The 14,054-nt window shown below is 53.5% G+C and overlaps 1 long non-coding RNA gene across 2 annotated transcripts in view; it reads right to left on the reverse strand.

The window, feature by feature from the left end:
- The window catches only part of LOC144482133 (uncharacterized), a 183,382-nt gene extending 169,702 nt beyond the window's left edge, over positions 1–13,680 (reverse strand). For both annotated transcript variants that reach the window (XR_013495869.1, XR_013495868.1), the window contains exons 1-2: positions 13,624–13,680; positions 13,069–13,207 (exon numbers count right to left, since the gene is read on the reverse strand). This is a non-coding gene — a long non-coding RNA (uncharacterized LOC144482133). The remainder of the gene's footprint in view (positions 1–13,068; positions 13,208–13,623) is intronic.
- Between the last annotated feature and the right edge of the window lie 374 nt (positions 13,681–14,054).

Raw genomic sequence — 14,054 nt, forward strand, 5'->3', positions numbered from 1 at the left:
TGTTAACCCACTGTGTCACCGTGTCGCTGTGAGACAGCAGTGTTAACCACTGTGTCACAGTGAGGCAGCAGTGTTAACCCACTGTGTCACCGTGTCAATGTGAGACAGCAGTGTTAACCCACTGTGTCACCGTGTCAATGTGAGACAGCAGTGTTAACCACTGTGTCACTGTGAGGCAGCAGTGTTAACCCACTGTGCTACCGTGTCACTGTGAGGCAGCAGTGTTAACCCACTGTGTCACCGTGTCACTGAGAGGCAGCAGTGTTAACCCACTGTGTCAACGTGTCACTGTGAGACAGCAGTGTTAACCCACTGTGTAACCGTGTCACGGTGAGGCAGCAGTGTTAACCCACTGTGCTACCGTGTCACTGTGAGACAGCAGTGTTAACCCACTGTGTCACCGTGTCACTGTGAGGCAGCAGTGTTAACCCACTGTGCTACCGTGTCACTGTGAGACAGCAGTGTTAACCCACTGTGTCACCGTGTCACTGTGAGGCAGCAGTGTTAACCCACTGTGCTACCGTGTCACTGTGAGGCAGCAGTGTTAACCCACTGTGTCACCGTGTCACTGTGAGGCAGCAGTGTTAACACACTGTGTCACCGTGTCACTGTGAGACAGCAGTGTTAACCACTGTGGCACCGTGTCACTGTGAAACAGCAGTGTTAACCCACTGTGTCACTGTGAGGGAGCAGTGTTAACCCACTGTGTCACCGTGTCACTGTGAGACAGCAGTGTTAACCCACTGTGTCACCGTGTCACTGTGAGACAGCAGTGTTAACCCACTGTGTCACCGTGTCACTGAGAGGCAGCAGTGTTAACCCACTGTGTCACCGTGTCACTGTGAGACAGCAGTGTTAACCCACTGTGTCACCGTGTCACTGTGAGACAGCAGTGTTAACCCACTGTGCCACCGTGTCACTGTGAGACAGCAGTGTTAACACACTGTGTCACCGTGTCACTGAGAGGCAGCAGTGTTAACCCACTGTGCCACCGTGTCACTTTGAGGCAGCAGTGTTAACCACTGTGTCACCGTGTCACTGTGAGGCAGCAGTGTTAACCACTGTGTCACCGTGTCACTGTGAGACAGCAGTGTTAACCCACTGTGTCACCGTGTCACTGTGAGGCAGAAGTGTAAACCCACTGTGTCACCGTGTCACTGTGAGACAGCAGTGTTTACCCACTGTGTCATCGTGTCACTGTGAGGCAGCAGTGTTAACCCACTGTGTCACCGTGTCACTGTGAGGCAGAAGTGTTAACCCACTGTGTCACCGTTTCACTGTGAGGCAGCAGTGTTAACCCACTGTGTCACCGTGTCACTGTGAGGCAGCAGTGTTAACCCAATGTGTCACCGTGTCGCTGTGAGACAGCAGTGTTAACCCACTCTGTCACCGTGTCGCTGTGAGGCAGCAGTGTTAACCCACTGTGTCACCGTGTCGCTGTGAGGCAGAAGTGTTAACCCACTGTGTCACCGTGTCACTGTGAGACAGCAGTGTTAACCTACTGTGTCACCGTGTCACTGTGAGGCAGCAGTGTTAACCCACTGTGTCACCGTGTCACTGAGAGGCAGCAGTGTTAACCCACTGTGTCACCGTGAGGCAGCAGTGTTAACCCACTGTGTCACCGTGTCACTGCGAGGGAGCAGTGTTAACACACTGGGTCACCGTGTCAACCCACTGTGTCACCGTGTCACTGTGAGACAGCAGTGTTAACCCACTGTGTCACCGTGTCACTGTGAGGCAGCAGTGTTAACCCACTGTGTCACCGTGTCACTGTGAGGCAGCAGTGTTAACCCAATGTGTCACCGTGTCGCTGTGAGACAGCAGTGTTAACCACTGTGTCACCGTGTCGCTGTGAGGCAGCAGTGTTAACCCACTGTGTCACCGTGTCGCTGTGAGGCAGAAGTGTTAACCCACTGTGTCACCGTGTCACTGTGAGACAGCAGTGTTAACCCACTGTGTCACCGTGTCACTGTGAGGCAGCAGTGTTAACCCACTGTGTCACCGTGTCACTGAGAGGCAGCAGTGTTAACCCACTGTGTCACCGTGAGGCAGCAGTGTTAACCCACTGTGTCACCGTGTGACTGCGAGGGAGCAGTGTTAACCCACTGTGTCACCGTGTCAACCCACTGTGTCACCGTGTCACTGTGAGACAGCAGTGTTAACCCACTGTGTCACCGTGTCACTGTGAGACAGCAGTGTTAACCCACTGTGTCACTGTGAGGGCGCAGTGTTAACCCACTGTGTCACCGTGTCGCTGTGAGACAGCAGTGTTAACCACTGTGTCACAGTGAGGCAGCAGTGTTAACCCACTGTGCTACCGTGTCAATGTGAGACAGCAGTGTTAACCACTGTGTCACAGTGAGGCAGCAGTGTTAACCCACTGTGCTACCGTGTCACTGTGAGGCAGCAGTGTTAACCCACTGTGTCACCGTGTCACTGTGAGACAGCAGTGTTAACCCACTGTGTCACCGTGTCACTGTGAGGCAGCAGTGTTAACCCACTGTGTCACCGTGTCACTGTGAGACAGTAGTGTTAACCACTGTGTCACCGTGTCACTGTGAGGCAGCAGTGTTAACCACTGTGTCACCGTGTCACAGTGAGACAGCAGTGTTAACCCACTGTGTCACTGTGTCACTGTGAGGGAGCAGTGTTAACCCACTGTGCCACCGTGTCACTGTGAGACAGCAATGTTAACCCACTGTGTCACCGTGTCACTGAGAGGCAGCAGTGTTAACCCACTGTGTCACCGTGTCACTGTGAGACAGCAGTGTTAACCCACTGTGCCACCGTGTCGCTGTGAGGCAGCAGTGTTAACCCACTGTGCCACTGTGTCACTGTGAGACAGCAGTGTTAACCCACTGTGTAACCGTGTCACGGTGAGGCAGCAGTGTTAACCCACTGTGCTACCGTGTCACTGTGAGACAGCAGTGTTAACCCACTGTGTCACCGTGTCACTGTGAGGCAGCAGTGTTAACCCACTGTGCTACCGTGTCACTGTGAGACAGCAGTGTTAACCCACTGTGTCACCGTGTCACTGTGAGGCAGCAGTGTTAACCCACTGTGCTACCGTGTCACTGTGAGGCAGCAGTGTTAACCCACTGTGTCACCGTGTCACTGTGAGGCAGCAGTGTTAACACACTGTGTCACCGTGTCACTGTGAGACAGCAGTGTTAACCACTGTGTCACCGTGTCACTGTGAAACAGCAGTGTTAACCCACTGTGTCACTGTGAGGGAGCAGTGTTAACCCACTGTGTCACCGTGTCACTGTGAGACAGCAGTGTTAACCCACTGTGTCACCGTGTCACTGTGAGACAGCAGTGTTAACCCACTGTGCCACAGTGTCGCTGTGAGGCAGCAGTGTTAACCCACTGTGCCACTGTGTCACTGTGAGACAGCAGTGTTAACCCACTGTGTAACCGTGTCACGGTGAGGCAGCAGTGTTAACCCACTGTGCGACCGTGTCACTGTGAGACAGCAGTGTTAACCCACTGTGTCACCGTGTCACTGTGAGGCAGCAGTGTTAACCCACTGTGCTACCGTGTCACTGTGAGACAGCAGTGTTAACCCACTGTGTCACCGTGTCACTGTGAGGCAGCAGTGTTAACCCACTGTGCTACCGTGTCACTGTGAGGCAGCAGTGTTAACCTACTGTGTCACCGTGTCACTGTGAGGCAGCAGTGTTAACACACTGTGTCACCGTGTCACTGTGAGACAGCAGTGTTAACCACTGTGTCACCGTGTCACTGTGAAACAGCAGTGTTAACCCACTGTGTCACTGTGAGGGAGCAGTGTTAACCCACTGTGTCACCGTGTCACTGAGAGGCAGCAGTGTTAACCCACTGTGCCACCGTGTCACTGTGAGGCAGCAGTGTTAACCCACTGTGTCACCGTGTCACTGTGAGACAGCAGTGTTAACCCACTGTGTCACCGTGTCACTGTGAGACAGCAGTGTTAACCCACTGTGTCACCGTGTCACTGTGAGACAGCAGTGTTAACCCACTGTGCCACCGTGTCACTGTGAGACAGCAGTGTTAACCCACTGTGTCACCGTGTCACTGAGAGGCAGCAGTGTTAACCCACTGTGCCACCGTGTCACTTTGAGGCAGCAGTGTTAACCACTGTGTCACCGTGTCACTGTGAGGCAGCAGTGTTAACCACTGTGTCACCGTGTCACTTTGAGGCAGCAGTGTTAACCACTGTGTCACCGTGTCACTGTGAGGCATTAGTGTTAACCACTGTGTCACCGTGTCACTGTGAGACAGCAGTGTTAACCCACTGTGTCACCGTGTCACTGTGAGGCAGCAGTGTAAACCCACTGTGTCACCGTGTCACTGTGAGACAGCAGTGTTTACACACTGTGTCATCGTGTCACTGTGAGGCAGCAGTGTTAACCCACTGTGTCACCGTGTCACTGTGAGGCAGAAGTGTTAACCCACTGTGTCACCGTGTCACTGTGAGGCAGCAGTGTTAACCCACTGTGTCACCGTGTCACTGTGAGGCAGCAGTGTTAACCCAATGTGTCACCGTGTCGCTGTGAGACAGCAGTGTTAACCCACTCTGTCACCGTGTCGCTGTGAGGCAGCAGTGTTAACCCACTGTGTCACCGTGTCGCTGTGAGGCAGAAGTGTTAACCCACTGTGTCACCGTGTCACTGTGAGACAGCAGTGTTAACCCACTGTGTCACCGTGTCACTGTGAGGCAGCAGTGTTAACCCACTGTGTCACCGTGTCACTGAGAGGCAGCAGTGTTAACCCACTGTGTCACCGTGTCGCTGTGAGACAGCAGTGTTAACCCAATGTGTCACCGTGTCACTGTGAGGCAGCAGTGTTAACCCACTGTGTCACCGTGTCACTGCGGGGGAGCAGTGTTAACCCACTGTGTCACCGTGTCAACCCACTGTGTCACCGTGTCACTGTGAGACAGCAGTGTTAACCCACTGTGTCACCGTGTCACTGTGAGGCAGCAGTGTTAACCCACTGTGTCACCGTGTCACTGTGAGGCAGCAGTGTTAACCCAATGTGTCACCGTGTCGCTGTGAGACAGCAGTGTTAACCACTGTGTCACCGTGTCGCTGTGAGGCAGCAGTTTTAACCCACTGTGTCACCTTGTCGCTGTGAGGCAGAAGTGTTAACCCACTGTTTCACCGTGTCACTGTGAGGCAGCAGTGTTGACCCACTGTGTCGCTGTGAGACAGCAGTGTTAACCCACTGTGTCACCGATTCACTGTGAGGCAGCAGTGTTAACCACTGTGTCACCGTGTCACTGTGAGGCAGCAGTGTTAACCCACTGTGTCACCGTGTCACTGTGAGACAGCAGAGTTAACCCACTGTGTCACCGTTTCACTGTGAGACAGCAGTGTTAACCCACTGTGTCACCGTGTCACTGTGAGGCAGCAGTGTTAACCACTGTGCCACCGTGTCACTGTGAGGCAGCAGTGTTAACCCACTGTGTCACCGTGTCGCTGTGAGACAGCAGTGTTAACCCACTGTGCTACCGTGTCACTGTGAGGCAGCAGTGTTAACCCACTGTGTCACCGTGTCACTGTGAGGCAGCAGTGTTAACCCACTGTGTCACCGTGTCACTGTGAGGCAGCAGTGTTAACCCACTGTGTCACCGTGTCACTGTGAGGCAGCAGTGTTAACCCACTGTGTCACCGTGTCACTGTGAGACAGCAGTGTTAACCACTGTGTCACCGTGTCACTGTGAGGCAGCAGTGTTAACCCATTGTGTCACCGTGTCACTGTGAGGCAGCAGTGTTAACCCACTGTGCTACCGTGTCAATGTGAGGCAGCAGTGTTAACCCACTGTGCTACCGTGTCAATGTGAGACAGCAGTGTTAACCCACTGTGTCACCGTGTCACTGTGAGGCAGCAGTGTTAACCCACTGTGTCACCGTGTCACTGTGAGGCAGCAGTGTTAACCCACTGTGTCACCGTGTCACTGTGAGACAGCAGTGTTAACCACTGTGTCACCGTGTCACTGTGAGGCAGCAGTGTTAACCCATTGTGTCACCGTGTCACTGTGAGGCAGCAGTGTTAACCCACTGTGTCACCGTGTCACTGTGAGGCAGCAGTGTTAACCCACTGTGTCACCGTGTCACTGTGAGGCAGCAGTGTTAACCCACTGTGTCACCGTGTCACTGTGAGACAGCAGTGTTAACCCACTGTGTCACCGTGTCACTGTGAGGCAGCAGTGTTAACCACTGTGTCACCGTGTCACTGTGAGGCAGCAGTGTTAACCCACTGTGTCACCGTGTCACTGTCAGACAGCAGTGTTAACCCACTGTGTCACCGTGTCACTGTCAGACAGCAGTGTTAACCCACTGTGTCACCGTGTCACTGTCAGACAGCAGTGTTAACCACTGTGTCACAGTGAGGCAGCAGTGTTAACCCACTGTGTCACTGTGAGGGCGCAGTGTTAACCCACTGTGTCACCGTGTCGCTGTGAGACAGCAGTGTTAACCACTGTGTCACAGTGAGGCAGCAGTGTTAACCCACTGTGTCACCGTGTCAATGTGAGACAGCAGTGTTAACCCACTGTGTCACCGTGTCAATGTGAGACAGCAGTGTTAACCACTGTGTCACTGTGAGGCAGCAGTGTTAACCCACTGTGCTACCGTGTCACTGTGAGGCAGCAGTGTTAACCCACTGTGTCACCGTGTCACTGAGAGGCAGCAGTGTTAACCCACTGTGTCAACGTGTCACTGTGAGACAGCAGTGTTAACCCACTGTGTAACCGTGTCACGGTGAGGCAGCAGTGTTAACCCACTGTGCTACCGTGTCACTGTGAGACAGCAGTGTTAACCCACTGTGTCACCGTGTCACTGTGAGGCAGCAGTGTTAACCCACTGTGCTACCGTGTCACTGTGAGACAGCAGTGTTAACCCACTGTGTCACCGTGTCACTGTGAGGCAGCAGTGTTAACCCACTGTGCTACCGTGTCACTGTGAGGCAGCAGTGTTAACCCACTGTGTCACCGTGTCACTGTGAGGCAGCAGTGTTAACACACTGTGTCACCGTGTCACTGTGAGACAGCAGTGTTAACCACTGTGGCACCGTGTCACTGTGAAACAGCAGTGTTAACCCACTGTGTCACTGTGAGGGAGCAGTGTTAACCCACTGTGTCACCGTGTCACTGTGAGACAGCAGTGTTAACCCACTGTGTCACCGTGTCACTGTGAGACAGCAGTGTTAACCCACTGTGTCACCGTGTCACTGAGAGGCAGCAGTGTTAACCCACTGTGTCACCGTGTCACTGTGAGACAGCAGTGTTAACCCACTGTGTCACCGTGTCACTGTGAGACAGCAGTGTTAACCCACTGTGCCACCGTGTCACTGTGAGACAGCAGTGTTAACACACTGTGTCACCGTGTCACTGAGAGGCAGCAGTGTTAACCCACTGTGCCACCGTGTCACTTTGAGGCAGCAGTGTTAACCACTGTGTCACCGTGTCACTGTGAGGCAGCAGTGTTAACCACTGTGTCACCGTGTCACTGTGAGACAGCAGTGTTAACCCACTGTGTCACCGTGTCACTGTGAGGCAGAAGTGTAAACCCACTGTGTCACCGTGTCACTGTGAGACAGCAGTGTTTACCCACTGTGTCATCGTGTCACTGTGAGGCAGCAGTGTTAACCCACTGTGTCACCGTGTCACTGTGAGGCAGAAGTGTTAACCCACTGTGTCACCGTTTCACTGTGAGGCAGCAGTGTTAACCCACTGTGTCACCGTGTCACTGTGAGGCAGCAGTGTTAACCCAATGTGTCACCGTGTCGCTGTGAGACAGCAGTGTTAACCCACTCTGTCACCGTGTCGCTGTGAGGCAGCAGTGTTAACCCACTGTGTCACCGTGTCGCTGTGAGGCAGAAGTGTTAACCCACTGTGTCACCGTGTCACTGTGAGACAGCAGTGTTAACCTACTGTGTCACCGTGTCACTGTGAGGCAGCAGTGTTAACCCACTGTGTCACCGTGTCACTGAGAGGCAGCAGTGTTAACCCACTGTGTCACCGTGAGGCAGCAGTGTTAACCCACTGTGTCACCGTGTCACTGCGAGGGAGCAGTGTTAACACACTGGGTCACCGTGTCAACCCACTGTGTCACCGTGTCACTGTGAGACAGCAGTGTTAACCCACTGTGTCACCGTGTCACTGTGAGGCAGCAGTGTTAACCCACTGTGTCACCGTGTCACTGTGAGGCAGCAGTGTTAACCCAATGTGTCACCGTGTCGCTGTGAGACAGCAGTGTTAACCACTGTGTCACCGTGTCGCTGTGAGGCAGCAGTGTTAACCCACTGTGTCACCGTGTCGCTGTGAGGCAGAAGTGTTAACCCACTGTGTCACCGTGTCACTGTGAGACAGCAGTGTTAACCCACTGTGTCACCGTGTCACTGTGAGGCAGCAGTGTTAACCCACTGTGTCACCGTGTCACTGAGAGGCAGCAGTGTTAACCCACTGTGTCACCGTGAGGCAGCAGTGTTAACCCACTGTGTCACCGTGTGACTGCGAGGGAGCAGTGTTAACCCACTGTGTCACCGTGTCAACCCACTGTGTCACCGTGTCACTGTGAGACAGCAGTGTTAACCCACTGTGTCACCGTGTCACTGTGAGACAGCAGTGTTAACCCACTGTGTCACTGTGAGGGCGCAGTGTTAACCCACTGTGTCACCGTGTCGCTGTGAGACAGCAGTGTTAACCACTGTGTCACAGTGAGGCAGCAGTGTTAACCCACTGTGCTACCGTGTCAATGTGAGACAGCAGTGTTAACCACTGTGTCACAGTGAGGCAGCAGTGTTAACCCACTGTGCTACCGTGTCACTGTGAGGCAGCAGTGTTAACCCACTGTGTCACCGTGTCACTGTGAGACAGCAGTGTTAACCCACTGTGTCACCGTGTCACTGTGAGGCAGCAGTGTTAACCCACTGTGTCACCGTGTCACTGTGAGACAGTAGTGTTAACCACTGTGTCACCGTGTCACTGTGAGGCAGCAGTGTTAACCACTGTGTCACCGTGTCACAGTGAGACAGCAGTGTTAACCCACTGTGTCACTGTGTCACTGTGAGGGAGCAGTGTTAACCCACTGTGCCACCGTGTCACTGTGAGACAGCAATGTTAACCCACTGTGTCACCGTGTCACTGAGAGGCAGCAGTGTTAACCCACTGTGTCACCGTGTCACTGTGAGACAGCAGTGTTAACCCACTGTGCCACCGTGTCGCTGTGAGGCAGCAGTGTTAACCCACTGTGCCACTGTGTCACTGTGAGACAGCAGTGTTAACCCACTGTGTAACCGTGTCACGGTGAGGCAGCAGTGTTAACCCACTGTGCTACCGTGTCACTGTGAGACAGCAGTGTTAACCCACTGTGTCACCGTGTCACTGTGAGGCAGCAGTGTTAACCCACTGTGCTACCGTGTCACTGTGAGACAGCAGTGTTAACCCACTGTGTCACCGTGTCACTGTGAGGCAGCAGTGTTAACCCACTGTGCTACCGTGTCACTGTGAGGCAGCAGTGTTAACCCACTGTGTCACCGTGTCACTGTGAGGCAGCAGTGTTAACACACTGTGTCACCGTGTCACTGTGAGACAGCAGTGTTAACCACTGTGTCACCGTGTCACTGTGAAACAGCAGTGTTAACCCACTGTGTCACTGTGAGGGAGCAGTGTTAACCCACTGTGTCACCGTGTCACTGTGAGACAGCAGTGTTAACCCACTGTGTCACCGTGTCACTGTGAGACAGCAGTGTTAACCCACTGTGCCACAGTGTCGCTGTGAGGCAGCAGTGTTAACCCACTGTGCCACTGTGTCACTGTGAGACAGCAGTGTTAACCCACTGTGTAACCGTGTCACGGTGAGGCAGCAGTGTTAACCCACTGTGCGACCGTGTCACTGTGAGACAGCAGTGTTAACCCACTGTGTCACCGTGTCACTGTGAGGCAGCAGTGTTAACCCACTGTGCTACCGTGTCACTGTGAGACAGCAGTGTTAACCCACTGTGTCACCGTGTCACTGTGAGGCAGCAGTGTTAACCCACTGTGCTACCGTGTCACTGTGAGGCAGCAGTGTTAACCTACTGTGTCACCGTGTCACTGTGAGGCAGCAGTGTTAACACACTGTGTCACCGTGTCACTGTGAGACAGCAGTGTTAACCACTGTGTCACCGTGTCACTGTGAAACAGCAGTGTTAACCCACTGTGTCACTGTGAGGGAGCAGTGTTAACCCACTGTGTCACCGTGTCACTGAGAGGCAGCAGTGTTAACCCACTGTGCCACCGTGTCACTGTGAGGCAGCAGTGTTAACCCACTGTGTCACCGTGTCACTGTGAGACAGCAGTGTTAACCCACTGTGTCACCGTGTCACTGTGAGACAGCAGTGTTAACCCACTGTGTCACCGTGTCACTGTGAGACAGCAGTGTTAACCCACTGTGCCACCGTGTCACTGTGAGACAGCAGTGTTAACCCACTGTGTCACCGTGTCACTGAGAGGCAGCAGTGTTAACCCACTGTGCCACCGTGTCACTTTGAGGCAGCAGTGTTAACCACTGTGTCACCGTGTCACTGTGAGGCAGCAGTGTTAACCACTGTGTCACCGTGTCACTTTGAGGCAGCAGTGTTAACCACTGTGTCACCGTGTCACTGTGAGGCATTAGTGTTAACCACTGTGTCACCGTGTCACTGTGAGACAGCAGTGTTAACCCACTGTGTCACCGTGTCACTGTGAGGCAGCAGTGTAAACCCACTGTGTCACCGTGTCACTGTGAGACAGCAGTGTTTACACACTGTGTCATCGTGTCACTGTGAGGCAGCAGTGTTAACCCACTGTGTCACCGTGTCACTGTGAGGCAGAAGTGTTAACCCACTGTGTCACCGTGTCACTGTGAGGCAGCAGTGTTAACCCACTGTGTCACCGTGTCACTGTGAGGCAGCAGTGTTAACCCAATGTGTCACCGTGTCGCTGTGAGACAGCAGTGTTAACCCACTCTGTCACCGTGTCGCTGTGAGGCAGCAGTGTTAACCCACTGTGTCACCGTGTCGCTGTGAGGCAGAAGTGTTAACCCACTGTGTCACCGTGTCACTGTGAGACAGCAGTGTTAACCCACTGTGTCACCGTGTCACTGTGAGGCAGCAGTGTTAACCCACTGTGTCACCGTGTCACTGAGAGGCAGCAGTGTTAACCCACTGTGTCACCGTGTCGCTGTGAGACAGCAGTGTTAACCCAATGTGTCACCGTGTCACTGTGAGGCAGCAGTGTTAACCCACTGTGTCACCGTGTCACTGCGGGGGAGCAGTGTTAACCCACTGTGTCACCGTGTCAACCCACTGTGTCACCGTGTCACTGTGAGACAGCAGTGTTAACCCACTGTGTCACCGTGTCACTGTGAGGCAGCAGTGTTAACCCACTGTGTCACCGTGTCACTGTGAGGCAGCAGTGTTAACCCAATGTGTCACCGTGTCGCTGTGAGACAGCAGTGTTAACCACTGTGTCACCGTGTCGCTGTGAGGCAGCAGTTTTAACCCACTGTGTCACCTTGTCGCTGTGAGGCAGAAGTGTTAACCCACTGTTTCACCGTGTCACTGTGAGGCAGCAGTGTTGACCCACTGTGTCGCTGTGAGACAGCAGTGTTAACCCACTGTGTCACCGATTCACTGTGAGGCAGCAGTGTTAACCACTGTGTCACCGTGTCACTGTGAGGCAGCAGTGTTAACCCACTGTGTCACCGTGTCACTGTGAGACAGCAGAGTTAACCCACTGTGTCACCGTTTCACTGTGAGACAGCAGTGTTAACCCACTGTGTCACCGTGTCACTGTGAGGCAGCAGTGTTAACCCACTGGGTCATCGTGTCGCTGTGAGGCAGCAGCGTTAACCCACTGTGTCACCCGTGTCACTGTGAGGCAGCAGTGTTAACCCACTGTGTCACCGTGAGGGAGCAGTGTTAACCCACTGTGTCACCGTGTCACTGTGAGGCAGCAGTGTTAACCCACTGTGCCCTTGAACAAAATGGCTTGCTATGCAATTTGGGAGGACAGTTTAGAGTCAGACATGTTGCTGTGGCTCTGGAATGGCATGTAGACCAGACCAGGTAAGGACGGCAGATTTCCGTCCCTGAAGGGCATGAGTGAGGCAGGGGGAGGATGAAGGTCTGGAGAGAGAAATTGAGAGTGCGTGGGAGTGATAGTGAAGAGAGTGATGGGGACAGGAAAGAGTGCGAGGGAACACAATAAATTGATTGAAAGCAAAGCAAAGCAAGGGGGGGCGGTGCAGTGAAAAAAGACACAGAGTCTCCAGTGTGAGCTCAGTTCTCAGCTCCCACTCTTTGGAAAAAAGCCTCAGCCACAACCCACTGGGATTCCTGAATCATAGAAATAAACAAATGAATGGTGGGAGGCTGATTTCCAGACCAGACCACATCCTGGTAAATCTTTTCTATTCCCTCTCCAAAGCCTCCACATCCTTGTGCTGGTGTGGCGACCAGAATTGAACACTATATTCCAAGTGCGGTCTAACTAAGCTTCTATAAAGCTGCAACACGACTTGCCAATTTTTAAACTCAATGTCCCGGCCGATGAAGGCAAGCATGCCGTATGCCTTCTTGAATACCTTCTCCAGCTGCATTGCCGCTTTCAGTGACCTGTGTACCTGGAAACCCAGATCCCTCTGCCTATCAATACTCTGAAGGGTTCTGCCATTTACTGTAAGTTTCCTATCTGTGTTAGACCTTCCAAAATGCATTACTTCACACTTGCCCGGACGAAACTCCATCTGCCACCTCTCTGCCCAAGTCTTGGACTGATCGATATCCTGCTGTATCCTCTGATGGTCCTCATCGCTATCCACAAATCCACCAAACATTGTGTCATCAGCAAACTTACCTTCCCCCACCACCCCTCATCCCTTGCCCCCGCAACCCCTCACCCCCTCCCCACAACCTTCAACCCCCCCCACAACCCCTCACCCACTCCCCACAACCTCTCGCACCCTTCAACCCCTCCCCCTTGCCCCACTTCCCCCCACAACTCGCCCCCTCAATACCAATTGAGTCCAATCAATGTACTTGGACTATCAGCGACGATACCTTGTGTATTGATGTGTTTGTCCAGAAGCTTCTTCAATCAGAGAGTCCCTGCCTCCAACAGCCACTCAGGCAGCGAGTTCCAGATTTGCAACACAGTCTGCTCAACAATCTGTCATGATGTGGAGATGCCGGCGTTGGACTGGGGAAGACACAGTAAGAAGTTTAACAACACCAGGTTAAAGTCCAACAGGTTTATTTGGTAGCAAAAGCCAAACAAGCTTTCGGAGCTGCAAGCCCCTTCTTCAGCCCCCCTCAACATTGTCCCCACATCCCCTCTGAAACACTCTCACCTTTAACCTCTGCCCTTTGGTCAAACCCAGACCAAGATGGCACTGGGCATGCGCTCTCCTGACATTGCCCCTCACAAACATGGCACTAGGCATACGCTCACTTCACATTGCCCCTCACAAAGATGGCGGCGGCGCAGGCGCACAGCCCCGCTGGAAACATGGCGGCGGTGAACTCGGGGCAGAAACGGGGAACAATACTGGGCTCCCGCTGGGTACAAACGGGGAACCGGCGATTTCATTCTCTGAGTTTCCGCTGTACACAAACCTGGTTATGAATCCTCTCCGCCCACCCGCCGGATCCATCGCTCCCCCCGAGCCGCCATTCCACTCACTGCACATCAAATCACCCATTGGCATCCCGCACACTGCGCATGCTCCACTCCCAGCCCCGCCCCTCATTCACTCCGATTGGTTGGAGGACTAGCCCCTCCTGCTCGGTAATCCAGCCCCGCCCCCTTCTCCTCCTATTGGTCCGGAGCTGCCGTCAATCAGCCGGGCATTGTGACGGTGTGAGATGGTGGGCGGGGCCACAGCACCAGGTTAAAGGTCAACAGGTCTATTTGGCAGCACAAGACACGAGCTTTCGGAGCACTGCTCTTTGATCAGGGGAGTGGGAGATGTGTTCACAAACAGGGCCGACAGAGACACTAACTCAATTTACACAATAACGGTTGGAATGTGAGTCTTCGGGGAAGC

Source organism: Mustelus asterias, assembly GCF_964213995.1.
Source record: "Mustelus asterias chromosome 26 unlocalized genomic scaffold, sMusAst1.hap1.1 SUPER_26_unloc_28, whole genome shotgun sequence".
Classification (NCBI taxonomy): Eukaryota; Metazoa; Chordata; class Chondrichthyes; order Carcharhiniformes; family Triakidae; genus Mustelus; species Mustelus asterias.